Source organism: Aquila chrysaetos, chromosome 20, assembly GCF_900496995.4.
Source record: "Aquila chrysaetos chrysaetos chromosome 20, bAquChr1.4, whole genome shotgun sequence".
NCBI classification, from domain to species: Eukaryota; Metazoa; Chordata; class Aves; order Accipitriformes; family Accipitridae; genus Aquila; species Aquila chrysaetos.
Genome location: NC_044023.1, coordinates 9,602,827 through 9,616,167, shown reverse-complemented (window position 1 = coordinate 9,616,167; position 13,341 = coordinate 9,602,827).

The window sequence follows — 13,341 nt, the reverse complement described above, 5'->3', positions numbered from 1 at the left end:
CCAAGATACTTAGCCAAGGGTGTGTTTTATTTCTCTCAGTACTTCTGCTGCTCTTTTTTCTTAAACCAGTGTGGTGTATACTCATGATTTTTATAAAGTACAAAATACGTAGAAACATAGCTGTGCATAGTCACAGTTTTGAGAAGCCAGGTTTCTTTCCAATAGCTTCTGTTCCCTTCTCTCCTGCTCTTATTTTTTATTTTTTAATTTTTGTTGGACAGATTGTCCTTGCTTTAGTCTTCTTTCAAAGCTACATAGTAAAGCTTCTGTCCAATTCTATCTTTTGTTTAAGATGTGTGCGTGAGTTTCATACTTATACTAAAGAGGCAATTAATGGTGCTGACTTCTTTACATGACCACGTCAATACCTCTTATTTCATAATGGCAATATCCCTTCCATGTTATGTTTGTTCCTTCACCAAGTAGATGTAATTTTGCTAATTTACTAAGCTTGGTGGTGTGCACAAATGAAGGGAAAGATGAGGCACTACAGAGTATTTCTACTTGTGGTCAAACTGGAATATTCAGAGCTCTTCAGGGCAGAATTGGAGTGCTTTGGGAGTAAAACAAACAAACAGAATCTTCGTTGTAGGTTTTTTTTTTTTTTTTCTGGATCAAAATTAGGAGTGGTTTGCCTTTGGGTCTTGTTTCATTTGAACTTGCAACAAGTGAGGAGGAGCAGGGAGAATTATATGAAATAAGCCTGGCTTTGGCCAATTTCTAGACAAAAAGCAAGTGAATGAACTAATGTTCTGCATCAGCAAGTTTTCATATTATCTTACTTTAGGTTTGTCAAGTGCTTATACTTCTTTCCTCAAATTTTCTCTTTGAATCCTGTATTGTCTTCAACGCACCTCAACAATTATATGCCTGGCAGTATCCCAAAGACAGCAGCAGCCTCTCCCATGATGGGATGCCAGGATGAGAAAACAATAAAGAAAATCCAAACATGCAAAGAAAGTATTACTATCTTTCTTAATGCATGCTGTTTACAAACAGGGAAAAAAGCCTTATAAAATACTGTCTAGATGCTAATGCTTTTGATCCCTTTTTGAGTTGCTTAATACATAATCATGATCCTCTGTTGCTCGAGTTCCCTTTGATATTCAGACTCCATTGCAATGAACTACTCTTTTCTCAGAAAGAAAAGCTGTAGTTCCAGATGTGAATGAATAAGCACAAATACATACAACAAAGGCAGTCCTGAGCTTGATGTAACTTTATTAGCAACAAGTAGGAAGAACACGACATAACATACTATAAATCAGTATAACTATAGAAGCACCATTAGAGGGAGCTCTGTTACTTAGTCCAATAGTTTATATTTGACAGGCTTGTAACCAAGTTGCAGATTGCTGATTTGAAGTTGGAAAAAATATAGGATTAAAAAAAAAAAAAATAGTCGGCTTTGGCTCTAAGCACAGACATCAAAAAAACACTCTGAATGTGGGTATCTTTCTTGCTGAAAGAGCACGTTGGTTTCAGCCTATTTATTTCAGGCTGCTCCATATAACAGTATCTGTGAAAACTAAAACTGTGACTCAGTCCTTTTTTTCTTCTCTGTTCTCACTTCCCTCCATCTCCCTCAAAGCATTGAGATATTGGCTTTAAAGTAATGATTTCTTTATTCTTTTAAACATGTGCTGTTTGTCCCCTTTTTATGCATAATGTATATTAACTTTGAGCACTGGTAAACATGGGGCCTGGGATTTGAAGATTTATGCTATAATGTTATCCCTACAGAATGTAGAATTGAAAGGAAATAAAAATGTATCTTAGAATTAGCTAGAGTTAATAACTACTGATGATATGTAGAAATAGTATAAAAGAAATGAGAGAATATCGCTCCTCTCCTACTATATTTATACCCACTTTACAGTGTATGAGGTGTAATTCTGCAATTAATGTGAAGATTCTTTAAATTGCATACTTCTCTTCCTTGTCTGAATCCTATAAATGCCTTAAACAGTTTATTAATTGGCTCAATACTAATCATGTGGTCCTTGAAAAATTATTCCACTTGTTTCTTACCTGTAATAGAATCGACTAGAGTTCCCAACCTTTGCTCTACACAGCACTTAATGCTCTTTCTTGAAGGGGATCTTGTTTTTTGACTGTCAGTTTTCCTCCTTTCTCATCCAATGATGCTTAAACCAAAGTTTGCAGAAGGAGAAAGTTCTAAAATAACTTCCATTTTTATTTGTTTTATAAAAATAACCCAGCAGAGAAAAGGGACCTAACTTGTGTCCCTACCAAAGGACAGGTTGTAGTGAATGTTAATCTCTTACTACAGATCATGGAGCATCCATGCAGCAGTTAGTTTGGTATCAGGCACAAATTCTTAGGAAAGCAGGCTTTACTGGCTCTGCCGTTAACAGACCAACTGTTATCTCTCAGGGAGTTTGCTTATGAAGATACCCCGAGATGGGATCATTATCAACATTTTAAATTCTTGATCCTAGAAGGCCAATAAATTGCATCTGTCAAAAAGTAAGAAGATGCAAGAAATAAGTAAACACAGGGAAGGAAAACTGGGCTCTGCTTCCTATGTCCAAGTCCAAAGAGTGGAGCTAACTTGTTTCTGTGCAGAGCCAAAGCAGCGGTGCTGGGGCTTGACTAGAGAACAAGGCTGTGCCTAGCACATATCATAATACAGCACAGTATTTATGTAGCAGCCAACAATTGCTAAGTGCTGAGTGCTGGAGTGAGGGAGAGCGCTCATTGCCTTCCTCCGTGACTCTGCACTTTGGTGCCATACATCCCAAACCAGGACATTTATTGGCTTTGAGCACTTGATATGAATAAGTGAACCAATTTATAAAACGGAGTAGCCCCTGACTAGTTGCCACAATTGTAATGTTCCTCGAGTTCCTAAATAAATACAGACTGAATGAAGAATATCAGCCATATTCGAGCAAACAGCCATTAGCACCAGTTTTCTTTTCCTCCTCTTGTGTGGCCTCTCTCCTTACACTTGTGGTAGCTTGTCAGCACTTTCTTTAAAGGTAACACAAAGCCCCCTGAATCTCCCAAACAATGAAAAATGAATTACCATAATGTACAATAACTAAGAATCGCCTCTTAAATCAGTCAGTGGCTATGTTAAAGGGGTCCCAGAGCCTTTTGCATTTCCAGAGCTGATGTGTGAGTTACGTCACACTATTCCCTGGAAAGGTGGCTGGGGCAGAGGGGAAGGGGGATTTCTTAATTTTTTTTTTAATTACAAGGGGACAGAGCAGGAACATTCAGAGGAATGAGTCACAAGGACCAACTCAGCAGCTCAGGAATAACAGACAAAGCTGTGAAATAAATTTTAATAATAAACAGCGGTGTTTCAAGTTAATTAGTCTAGACAACCTGGTGGCAACACACTAACACCTTGGCTCACACTGAGGAGTGCCTAACCCAGGAATGTGTATTTCCACTGATCTGAAGCCCTTCTCCACTGTTGCTTTTTTTTCTTGGTCTCCTCCCAGAAATCTGTGGGACTATCTCTGAAGCCAGATCCCATGCAGTGGTAAGATAGCCAAAGTCTGGCCCTTACGAGAAACTGAAATATTTCTTCCTGAAAGTCAAAGGAGACATGAAATCTGAGTGCTGGCAAATGTGGGCAATAGGGGGAAAAATGTTGGATGAGAATAAGAAATTAGTTAATAACACTGTTATTTACTTTGCCTGAAATTCCTCGCCCTCCCTGGCAAACCTCTTTGTGAAAGCAGCCGGAAGAGAAGCTGGGTAACTTAAGACTTCAGTCACTAATGGCAAATATAGCAGAATATTAGTGGCAGTGCTTTCCTGCATTTATTGTAGAGGAGCACTGATTGCAGGCAATTGTATCGATCCATTCAGCCACTCATTTCGCTTCATTGGAAAATGAATTAGTTCTGACAGGCTTTGGCAAGAACTCATTAGTCTGTAGCTTAATGCTTAATAAACTGTCATCTCTCCTTTAATGGTGTAGGACCAATTGCCAGCCTGCCTGGGCATGCAGGGAAAATCTGAAGACTTCATTTTTTTCTCAGAAATTAGATTAATAAAAGACAGGATGATATGGGAGCAAACGAAATTAATTACATACAGGAAATAAGAAAGCAAAGCACCTGCTTGCAAAAAGAAAAGAAAAATTCTCAAAAAAAAATTAGGAAGGGGGGTTGGAATTTAAACCTATATCAGAAATTAATTATTTCACTGTGGCAAAAAGCATTAGCCACTGTTGGATGGCCTCAGGGCATCACCTCCAAATCTCTGTAAAGTGAGGTTATTTCTGGTGGTTTCAATGGTATCATTTCCTGTGCTCTAGACAAAAAGTGTTTAAATGTTCTTAGCATGTTAATTATCAAGATTTTGTGAATATAAGGAAAATTCCATTAAAAAGACCAGGCTGCACAGAAAAAGCCATATATGCAAATTTGCTAAAAGATTGATTGGCTTCTTTACGTCCATCTATCTGCTTTCAGATGCTGAAGTCAACAATTACTTTGAACAATAAAAAGGTTTTCTCAGGCTGTGATAAATCCTTTGAATACAGCATGATCTTTTTATAATTTTTGTTGTGTTTTCAGATGTGATTGTATTATATTACATATGTTCTCCCAGCAAAGCTCTTGACATTAACTTGAAGTGCCATCTAAAAAAAAAAGGAATGCACTTATTTTGTTTTCTGTGCTAGATTGATAATCCTGCTTCTGCATCTATGGTATTTACTGTGCCAGATGTTCCAGCCTTTCTGTGTCTACTCTTAGTTTGTAGAGTGTGTAAGTCTTTGAAGGATCATAGCCATCATTGCTTTGACTCCAGGTAAAATTGTAGGAAAGATGGCCACAGGTGGTACACGAGAAGGTCTTGCACAAATATGTGGGAAACCCTGTGAAATGATTATTGTTGCTATACTGGGTGATTTTTTTTCCTACTGTAATAACATGCTCTTATTCCAACTCATTGCCAAGTGTTGTCCAATCCTCTCGCTTGCAAGTAAAATCTATTTCCTTCATGTTTTATGATAGAAGACAGCGTGATGAATTCAGCTGAGGATACTAGTGACTACTCCAGCTAAGTGAAACAAAATAGCAGTCCTCTTTCTTTCCTAATGCGGCAAAGCCAGGTCTTCTGTCTCTGTATGTGGCAGTGGCCATGCCCCAGTGCGTCTGTCCCATCGCAGCAAATGTATAGGGGTATAACCCAGCCTCCAAAGGCATCTTCCCTTCCCATATTCCCCAAAAGAGTTTGGGCCTCCTGAAATTGCTGTCCTCAGACAGATTATGGAGAAAAAAAGTAGCATCTATCAGCGGCGTCAACTCCTACATGCAGTATGGTGAGACTAGTGAGAGTTAATGTCTGAAGCAACATTTATCTGCGGCATAGCATGGATTCTCTACGCTAGAAAAGATTTGGCAGTTTGCTATTCTGGCAAACTTTCCTAGTGTAGCCACAGCTTATACTGGCAAGCTAGTGTTTTGTCTGTATGTAGTTTATACCAGTTCCCTGAATGAAATGTGCTATACTGGCAGACTCCTTCCCCCTCCCACCCACATACAGCAGCATCTACTTTGGCATTCAGTATACAGCAGAAGTTTTGACTATAGATCTATTAGTGTAAAAAAAAAATTATGCTCCTTGGTAAAAAGGAGGCTGAAAGGAGGTCATGTAAGAGTTGGGTAGAAAGCTGTCTTTGCACTGCAACTGTATGAGAAAATTGTAAGCATGTGTGTTTGGTAAGGTGATTTACCAATGCTACTGGTGCCAGATTAGTACTTCAAGAATTGTACCTGCACTGGTTTGCTACTACATTTTCCAGGTGGAGAGCCCGGAGGCATTTCTTCTTCTGTGTTGCATAAGATTGGTGGGTGAGAAACTACTGCCATTGATCAGTTTACTCTTACAAATAACCCTCTTTTCCCTTACAAAACCCCCCCCTCTTTTCCTGAGGGGATGTGGAGTTTGAAATGCTGATGGCACAGAAGTCCCTGTCTCTGTTATCTTTTTTTATGGTTCTCTTTGAAGGGGAGAATTTCCCTGCCTGTGGCTGAGATAACAGAGAGATGCTAAGTGGTAGGATTTTTCACAGCACTTGACCATATGCAATAAAAGGTCAATTTGGACACACATCCCAGTGAACTTGGAAACATCAGAGTTTTGCTGGTTTAATGTGGAAATCAAAGTGTTTCAATAGCTCACCCAGTAGAGCTATTACCTCCTAATTGCCTTTTTCTTCATTTGCCCCCCACCTCTTAAAAGCACAGTGCCCTACTACTTACTTTTAAGTTTAGAAAATTGTGAGTATGTGGACTGGGATTGATTCTTGCCTGTCTCTAACAGCAGAACAAGGGTTCACAGGTGAGGGCTGTGGGGGCCAGGTCCAAAACCCCAAGTTCTCCATGAGATGAGCAGAAAGAACCTCTGGACAAAGGACATTTTGGCTGTCGGATGTTCACATGGGCTCCAGCCAAGACTGGAGAAGCACTCATGAGAGACACCCTGTGAGAGTTACTGAGCAAACCAGACTGGGGTTAGGAATCAGTGGAGCTGAAAATAGTTGGAGACTGGGAGAATGCTCCCAGTATTGGGAGTATTCAACACCTTTGCCTTTTTTTTTTTTAATTTCCCTGTGTGCCAGCTGAGAGCCTTCAGCAGACTGGATATGGATTAGATGAATCCCAGTATGGTTGTTCTTATGTTCTTGTGCATATGGGGTTAAATCAGTACAGAATTCAAATTTATAGAGCCAGAATATATCCATCTTGTAATGTTCCTACCATTAAGCAGTAGTTTATTCTTTGCAGAAACACTCAGAAATTAAGGTTCCTATCCAGGTACCTCCTTGATAAAGAATGCTTGGCACAGTTAAAATTTTCAGGTTTTGAGTAATATATTGTTAGGAGCTGGAGATAGCAGCACACAATAAATTTTTTTTTGGTTTTGGCTTGGCACCTAAACCCAGCTGACTGAGGCTCAGTAAAAGGAAATTTGGCATTGCTGCTATTTAGGAGACTGGCTAATGCAAGGATTTGGAATATAAAAACCAAATCAGAAGAAATATTTCATCTTCATAAGGTGGTCCCTAGACTCAGTCCTGCAGCCTTTGCTCATGCAAAACAAATTTCTCATGCAGCTTATTCACATTAGGGGAAAAATATCATGATTGGGCCATTTGTTTGCCAGGTTTACGAACATTTCTCTAGCAGTAAGGGACCCTGGAGCGTCCTTCCTCACTTGCCTCCTCACTCTGTGCTGTCTGTGCCGGCTGAAGTCACAACAAATTTGTCAGCATGGAGGCAGAGAAGGCAGGGCTGCTCGGGGAACCGGAGGGGGAAGCACAGCCAGGGCTCTCCCAAAATACGCCCGAGCCCTCGCGCGCGTACAAGCCCTCCTGCTCCAGCGTGTGTCCCAGTGCCAGGCTGGCTGTCAGCAGGAGACTCATTTGTCAGATTCACCCTCCTGTTGCTTCATTGTTTTATTTATATTTATTTAAACCTTTGCCTCTCTTCTTTGCCTTCTCCCCCTCCTCTCCACCCCTTATTTTCTCTGGTTTCGTGTTTTCTTCGGTCTCAGATTGGGGACTGGGCTATGCCAGGCTGCGCAGGGCCAGGCATGGTGCTGGGCGGGCAGTGGAAGGGTCCTGGGGACCCCTGGCCCACACCAGCAAGGGCAACTGCATTTTGCCTCTTGGCTTGATGCTTTCTGCCCCCAGGGAAGGGAATGGAGCCAGGCCCTTCCCTGCTGCAAGGCTTTTCGCGGCCGAGTGCCTTGAGGATGGCACAGCCTTGGGTGGGTGCTCATCATGGCCCACCCTCAGCGGCTGGGGAAGGGGCAGGACCTTTGAAAGCCCTTGCAAATGGCGATCGGGACATTGCCGGGGGGGGGGGGGGGCTGTCCACAAACGGCCGTGATATTTCTGAATGTTTGTGCTTGGTGGCCACGGTGATGCCAGGTGGCCAGGAAGCCAAGAGTGAGGGCTGCAGCGCAGGCCTGGCCCCGGCTGGGCAGCCATGTCGGGGCCTTGTGGCTAGGGAGCAGTGCTGCTGCAGGGGCTGCGGGGAAGCAAATCGAGTTTCCATTTTGTCAGCACAAATTGTATCACTCCTTTCTTTCTGTGCCTCTAAAAATGTGGTTTGCCTTAGTTTGGAGGATACCTTGCCCTCAGCAAGTAAATAAATGCCAACTAAAATAAGAAGGAAGCACAAAACAATAATGAGGCCTGCCACACGCCAGCTTTAGAAGCCTCTCGAGGCTGGAGGGAAAGCAGAGTGTAAAGGGCCGAATCCTGCGCCCTGGCTGCTGGGCTGCCGCGGGGCCTTTCCACCCCCTGGCCGTGTTTGCCCGCTGGAGGGGTGACCCCTGCCCAGAGGGTCCCACAGGGTGCCGCCAGCGGGGGCAGCCGCTTCCAGAAAGGGAGCGCGTGCATAGGCAATGGTGGTGGACAAGCATCTGGGAGTAAAAGCTGCCGCGCTGCATCGCTAGCACGCAGAGAGGGCAGAGGCAGACCAAAGTGAGAATCAGTAAGATTCTAAGATTTTGCTTACTGAAAATCAGTAAGTAAAACCCACATATACAGTGGCAGTCTCATTTAGATCCCTTCGAGCTTGCAAATTGCATATGAGTTTGCCTAATTGAAACACCTAAAAACTGAGTGATAGTTTTATTTCTTACCTACCATTTCCTGAAGAATGATTAAGGATTTTTCTTTTTTTTCATGTTGATTTGTAAGTGAATGGACATATCACAAAAAGACATACACCTTACCATTGAAGGACAGGGGTTTATTGGCAGAAATTTCTCACAGTTTGTTTTTCCAAATAATGTGTTGCTGCTATAGTAAACTATAGAAAATAAGAATTGCATTTTTTTTTTTAAGCACACAGTTAAATACTCAAGTCCTAAATAAAGTGAAGGAATGTCGTGGCTTAACCCCAGCCAGCAACTAAGCACCATGCAGCCGCTTGCTCACTCCTCCCCCCTCCCACTGGGATGGGGAGGAGAATGAAAAAAAAAGTAAAATTCATGGGTTGAGATAAGAACGATTTAATAAGTAAAGTAAAATAAAATATAATGTTAACAATAATAGTAGTAATAGTAATAATAGTAATAGCAATGGGAATAATAATAATAATAATGATGATGATGATGATGATGATGATGATGATGATGATGATGATGAAAAGGAATATAACAAAAAAACCCCACCCAACAAGAAAAGACAAGTGATGCACAATGCGATTGCTCACTACCCGCTGACCAATGCCCAAGCAGCGAACCGTGCCTCCCAGCCAACTCCTCCCAGTTTATATACTGAGCATGACATCCTATGGTATGGAATATCCCTTTGGCTAGTTCGGGTCAGCTGTCCTGGCCATGCTCCCTCCCAGCTTCTTGTGCACCTGCTTGCTGGCAGAGCACGGGAAACTGGAAAATACCTAACTTCTTAGAATAAGCGCTACTTAGCAACAACTAAAACATCAGTGTATTATCAACATTATTCTCACACTAAATCCAAAACACACTGTACCAGCTACTAAGAAAAAAAGTAACTCTATCCCAGCTGAAACCAGGACGAGGAGATTCCACTATAAATGGAAAGAGCCTGGAAACAAATTTAAAGGGACTCTGTGTGTGAAGGAGATACACTTCACATTAGCCACCCCAGCTACACACTTGTTAGGAGAGAAAAAAGTTATGTAGCACATTACTTACCTCTGTTTGAATAATTTACTACATATACTTTCCCATCGAGATGGTGGTAGGTTAAACACTTTATTTTATTTATTTTTGCTGTGTACTCTTGTTCTCTCTGATGTTTCATGCCAAACTGCTGTGGTAAAAAGAAGTCAAATATATTAAAGACATATATTTTAATTAAAAATATTAGAAGAAACATATTAGTGTTCCTTTTTTATTAATAGCAGATTCTTGGCCAACTAGGCAGCGAAGTTATTTATTCGGAAGACATATGTTATGCTGTGGAGTAATACTACAAGTAGGACATTGCCTGTGATAAGTGGTTCTGTTGGCAAACTGCTTCACTTCACTTCTGCTGCATTATGGGAGCACTGGGCACATCCTCTCCTGGTGCAAACTGGCATTGCCCTGCCAACACTGGCCCTGAAATCAAGGCTGTTAATATGACCACATTTGGTGTGAGCAGAAAGAAATCACTTCTGTGATGAGCTAATTTAGGGCTGTTATCTGTGAAGTGGTCAGAAGAAAATAAGGTAATGACACATTGTGCATGCCAGCTTTTTTGTAGGGTTGAACTAAGAGCTTGATTCCATAAAAGTTATTTTTCTTTTAACTTTTTAATAGTTTAAGTGACTAAACCAGGCAAGAAAAGTGATGAGTTTGGTCACAATAGCATCAGAGAGAATTATAATAAAAGAGGTGTTACCGATACAACCTAGGCTATTTTTATCACTTTCTTCCCTTCTTCCTCATCTTTATCAGTGTGTTTTATGTAAACCTGACACATTTATATATGTGAAACAGATGCAAAATGAAGCAGTTTTGTCTTCAGTTATGACCATGTTTTTTCAATCATGGACATGATTTATGGAAATGTTCTTTGCTGTAAAAAATTTCTTTTAAAATCCAAACCACATTAATTATAAATCTAACATCCAATTTCTTTTGATACTTTGGGGAATGTGGGGAAGTAATTTTTTTAATGTAAATAAACAGTTTCTTTAAAAAATCAGTATTCATTAAATGTTGAGATGAAACCAGCACAAGACTTCTTAGTGAAACTACTAGAGAATTCAATTAGATGTTGAGAAAATTAGCTCTCTTTTTAGAAAAATATTGTATGTCTCAGATTTCTATCTGCTATGGTATATTTGGCACTCCTGGGGCCAACCAAACTGTGAAAAGCTATTGATGTTGGCTCCTTGGCTGATCAGCCCGTTCAGGGTTGAGCTCAGTTTACTGTGGAATAAACTCTAAACATTTCAGAGTTCAGAAGAGTTGTGCATAGGAACTGCTTGAGACTGAGCGCTATCACCAACAGAGACCAGGAGAATTTGTAAGGTCAGCAGCTGGAGAGAATACTTTTCTCCTGGACAAGGCCAAACTATATAATATCCACAACACTGCCAGCTATGACGACTTTATCACATCTCTTACAAGGCTTAGGGTTTTTCTTCACACCTCAGCCCTTGAAGCATGTACAAAGCCCAGTTTCCATTTTTTAAATAGTAGGTTTCTAGTCCTTGCGATTGCAAACAGAAGCTTGGAAATGTTAACCCTAGAGGCTGAACACCCGGAAAGCAAATAAAAATTGTATTTTTCTTAAATCTCTTTAAAGCCAGTCTCATGATTTTGGGGGTCTCATTCATAATTTCTGGGTGTGTAGATCTGGCTATACGGAATACCAGGAAGCTAATTCAGCTTTACAGAATTAATCCTTCCTGACAGAAGGTCTCTGTGGTCTGTGGTGCTCTGGTGGTCTGTGGTGAACTGCTCCTTCTCTCATCTCCCTATTTCCACCTGCTATTTCTCATTAAAAGACAGCTAAAAATACTTCTGATGTGCTTTCACTGTATTCCTATTGCTTATAAGCAATTACAGTGCATTAAGCATTATTCGACAGCGTTGTGGCAGTTGAATTCACATGTTCATCTTCTCCCTACCCATTCATTTGACTGTGGGATATTCTCTCAACTTGTGTTTCGTACAATGAAGTATTTTTAAGGTATGTGTCTTGAGATCATTTCCAATGTCAGTATTGTGATGTTAAAATTGTTCGTTAAAATGCGAAAGGAAGTGAGTTTTACCCAGTCTTTTAAGAGTATGCAGTGGCAGGGGGTCTTTTTGACCTGTGCTGGGAGAATGGCTTGTGCTTGAATAAGCTTTTTATGAAAGTTATTTCCCTACCTAGCTGGGCTCTGTTGGAGATTGGATCTCTGTTCTCATTACAGCTTCTGTGTAGCTGAAAGCTCTGATGATAGCCACAGAAGTGGCAGGGAGGACAAGGAAGGTTTGGTTTCTGTGGAAGGGAGGAAGGAAGCCACAAGTCCTGGTATCTGTGTAAAACAAAAGCAGCATCACAGAGTCTACAACTGATCCCCCAATAAACCAATTTTGAAAGCCCCGGCTTCCTCTATCCCCCTCCTCACTGTCTTCCTTTGATAGGAACAGGAGGTAGGAGCTTCCCAGGAGTGTAAAGATGTCTGGTCTGGAAAACATGAAAGAAGAAAGCTTGTATGTTTATTTTGCACACCATAGATTTTAGGGCCAGAAAGCCTTTCTTTTTTTCTAATTAGAAGATAATATCTTGTTAAAAAGTATATGTTCTGAAGCTTCAAAGAGGGAAAAACAAAACAAATCCTCCTCTTGACCTATAAATACAGTTTGAAAAGCTACAACAATTCATTGAAGTTTACTGTGATAACTTGATTTTGGCCTCAGTCTAGAAGATTTGGGTGCTTTGGGAATTGAAGGAATCTTGAATCTCACTGGTAAACTGTGAAAGGAGAAGTATGAAAGCATGGTGCAATGCTGACAGGGCGGTATGCAGCATTCCTGCGCATCGGCAGTGTCAAAGTGTGGAGTTTATGACTGCTGTTTCTTTCTCCTCCATCAGTAAACACAATCTCTCCACTCCCTGAAGTTAAATCAAACCACTGTAAAGCAACTCGCGAGTAACCAGGGTAAAATTTCCACTGAATTAATCATATATCTGGTCCAAAATATTTAAGATATAAACAAAAGAGGATAGAATAAGACCAGCCAGGCATGTAAACATTTCCAAAGTGGTTGTTTTCCAGATAGTTTTTGAGCCACAACTGGTGAAAAACAGGGTGGTTGCACAAAGCTAGCTTTGAAAGAAATGGGTTGTCATCAGTTTACACCAGCTGAGGATATGATCCCACATATTTCGTGACTGTCTGTTTAAAACATATCCAAATGTCCTTGGAAAATATTTTTCCATCGGAAAAAAAAGGGCAAAAACATATCCATGAAAAAGTTGGGCAAACTTTAATAGGCGTTCTAATGAAAGTAATCCTACTATTTTTACATAAAAGCGAGGGGCTTTTAATCTACATCCAGTGTCCTTATCTGGCTTTCCAGTACACGTATGAGAACAATAATTTGTATGACAGTTTTCTTTTTCTTCCTTGAAAATGTAGTAAAAATAAGAAGGACAAGTACTAATAAATCAGATCAAAACCAGAGCTGTTGGAGAAGCTAAAGGCACAGTGATTTGGGAGAGACTAAAATTCCAGACATTTCAGGTGTGGTTCAAAATCTTTATGATACACAGTAGACATCATAGTGCAAAACGTGGGGAGGCAGCAGTTCACACAGCAAAAAGTAAACTGGATGACAAGATACAGTACAGTAGGTCAACAGTGG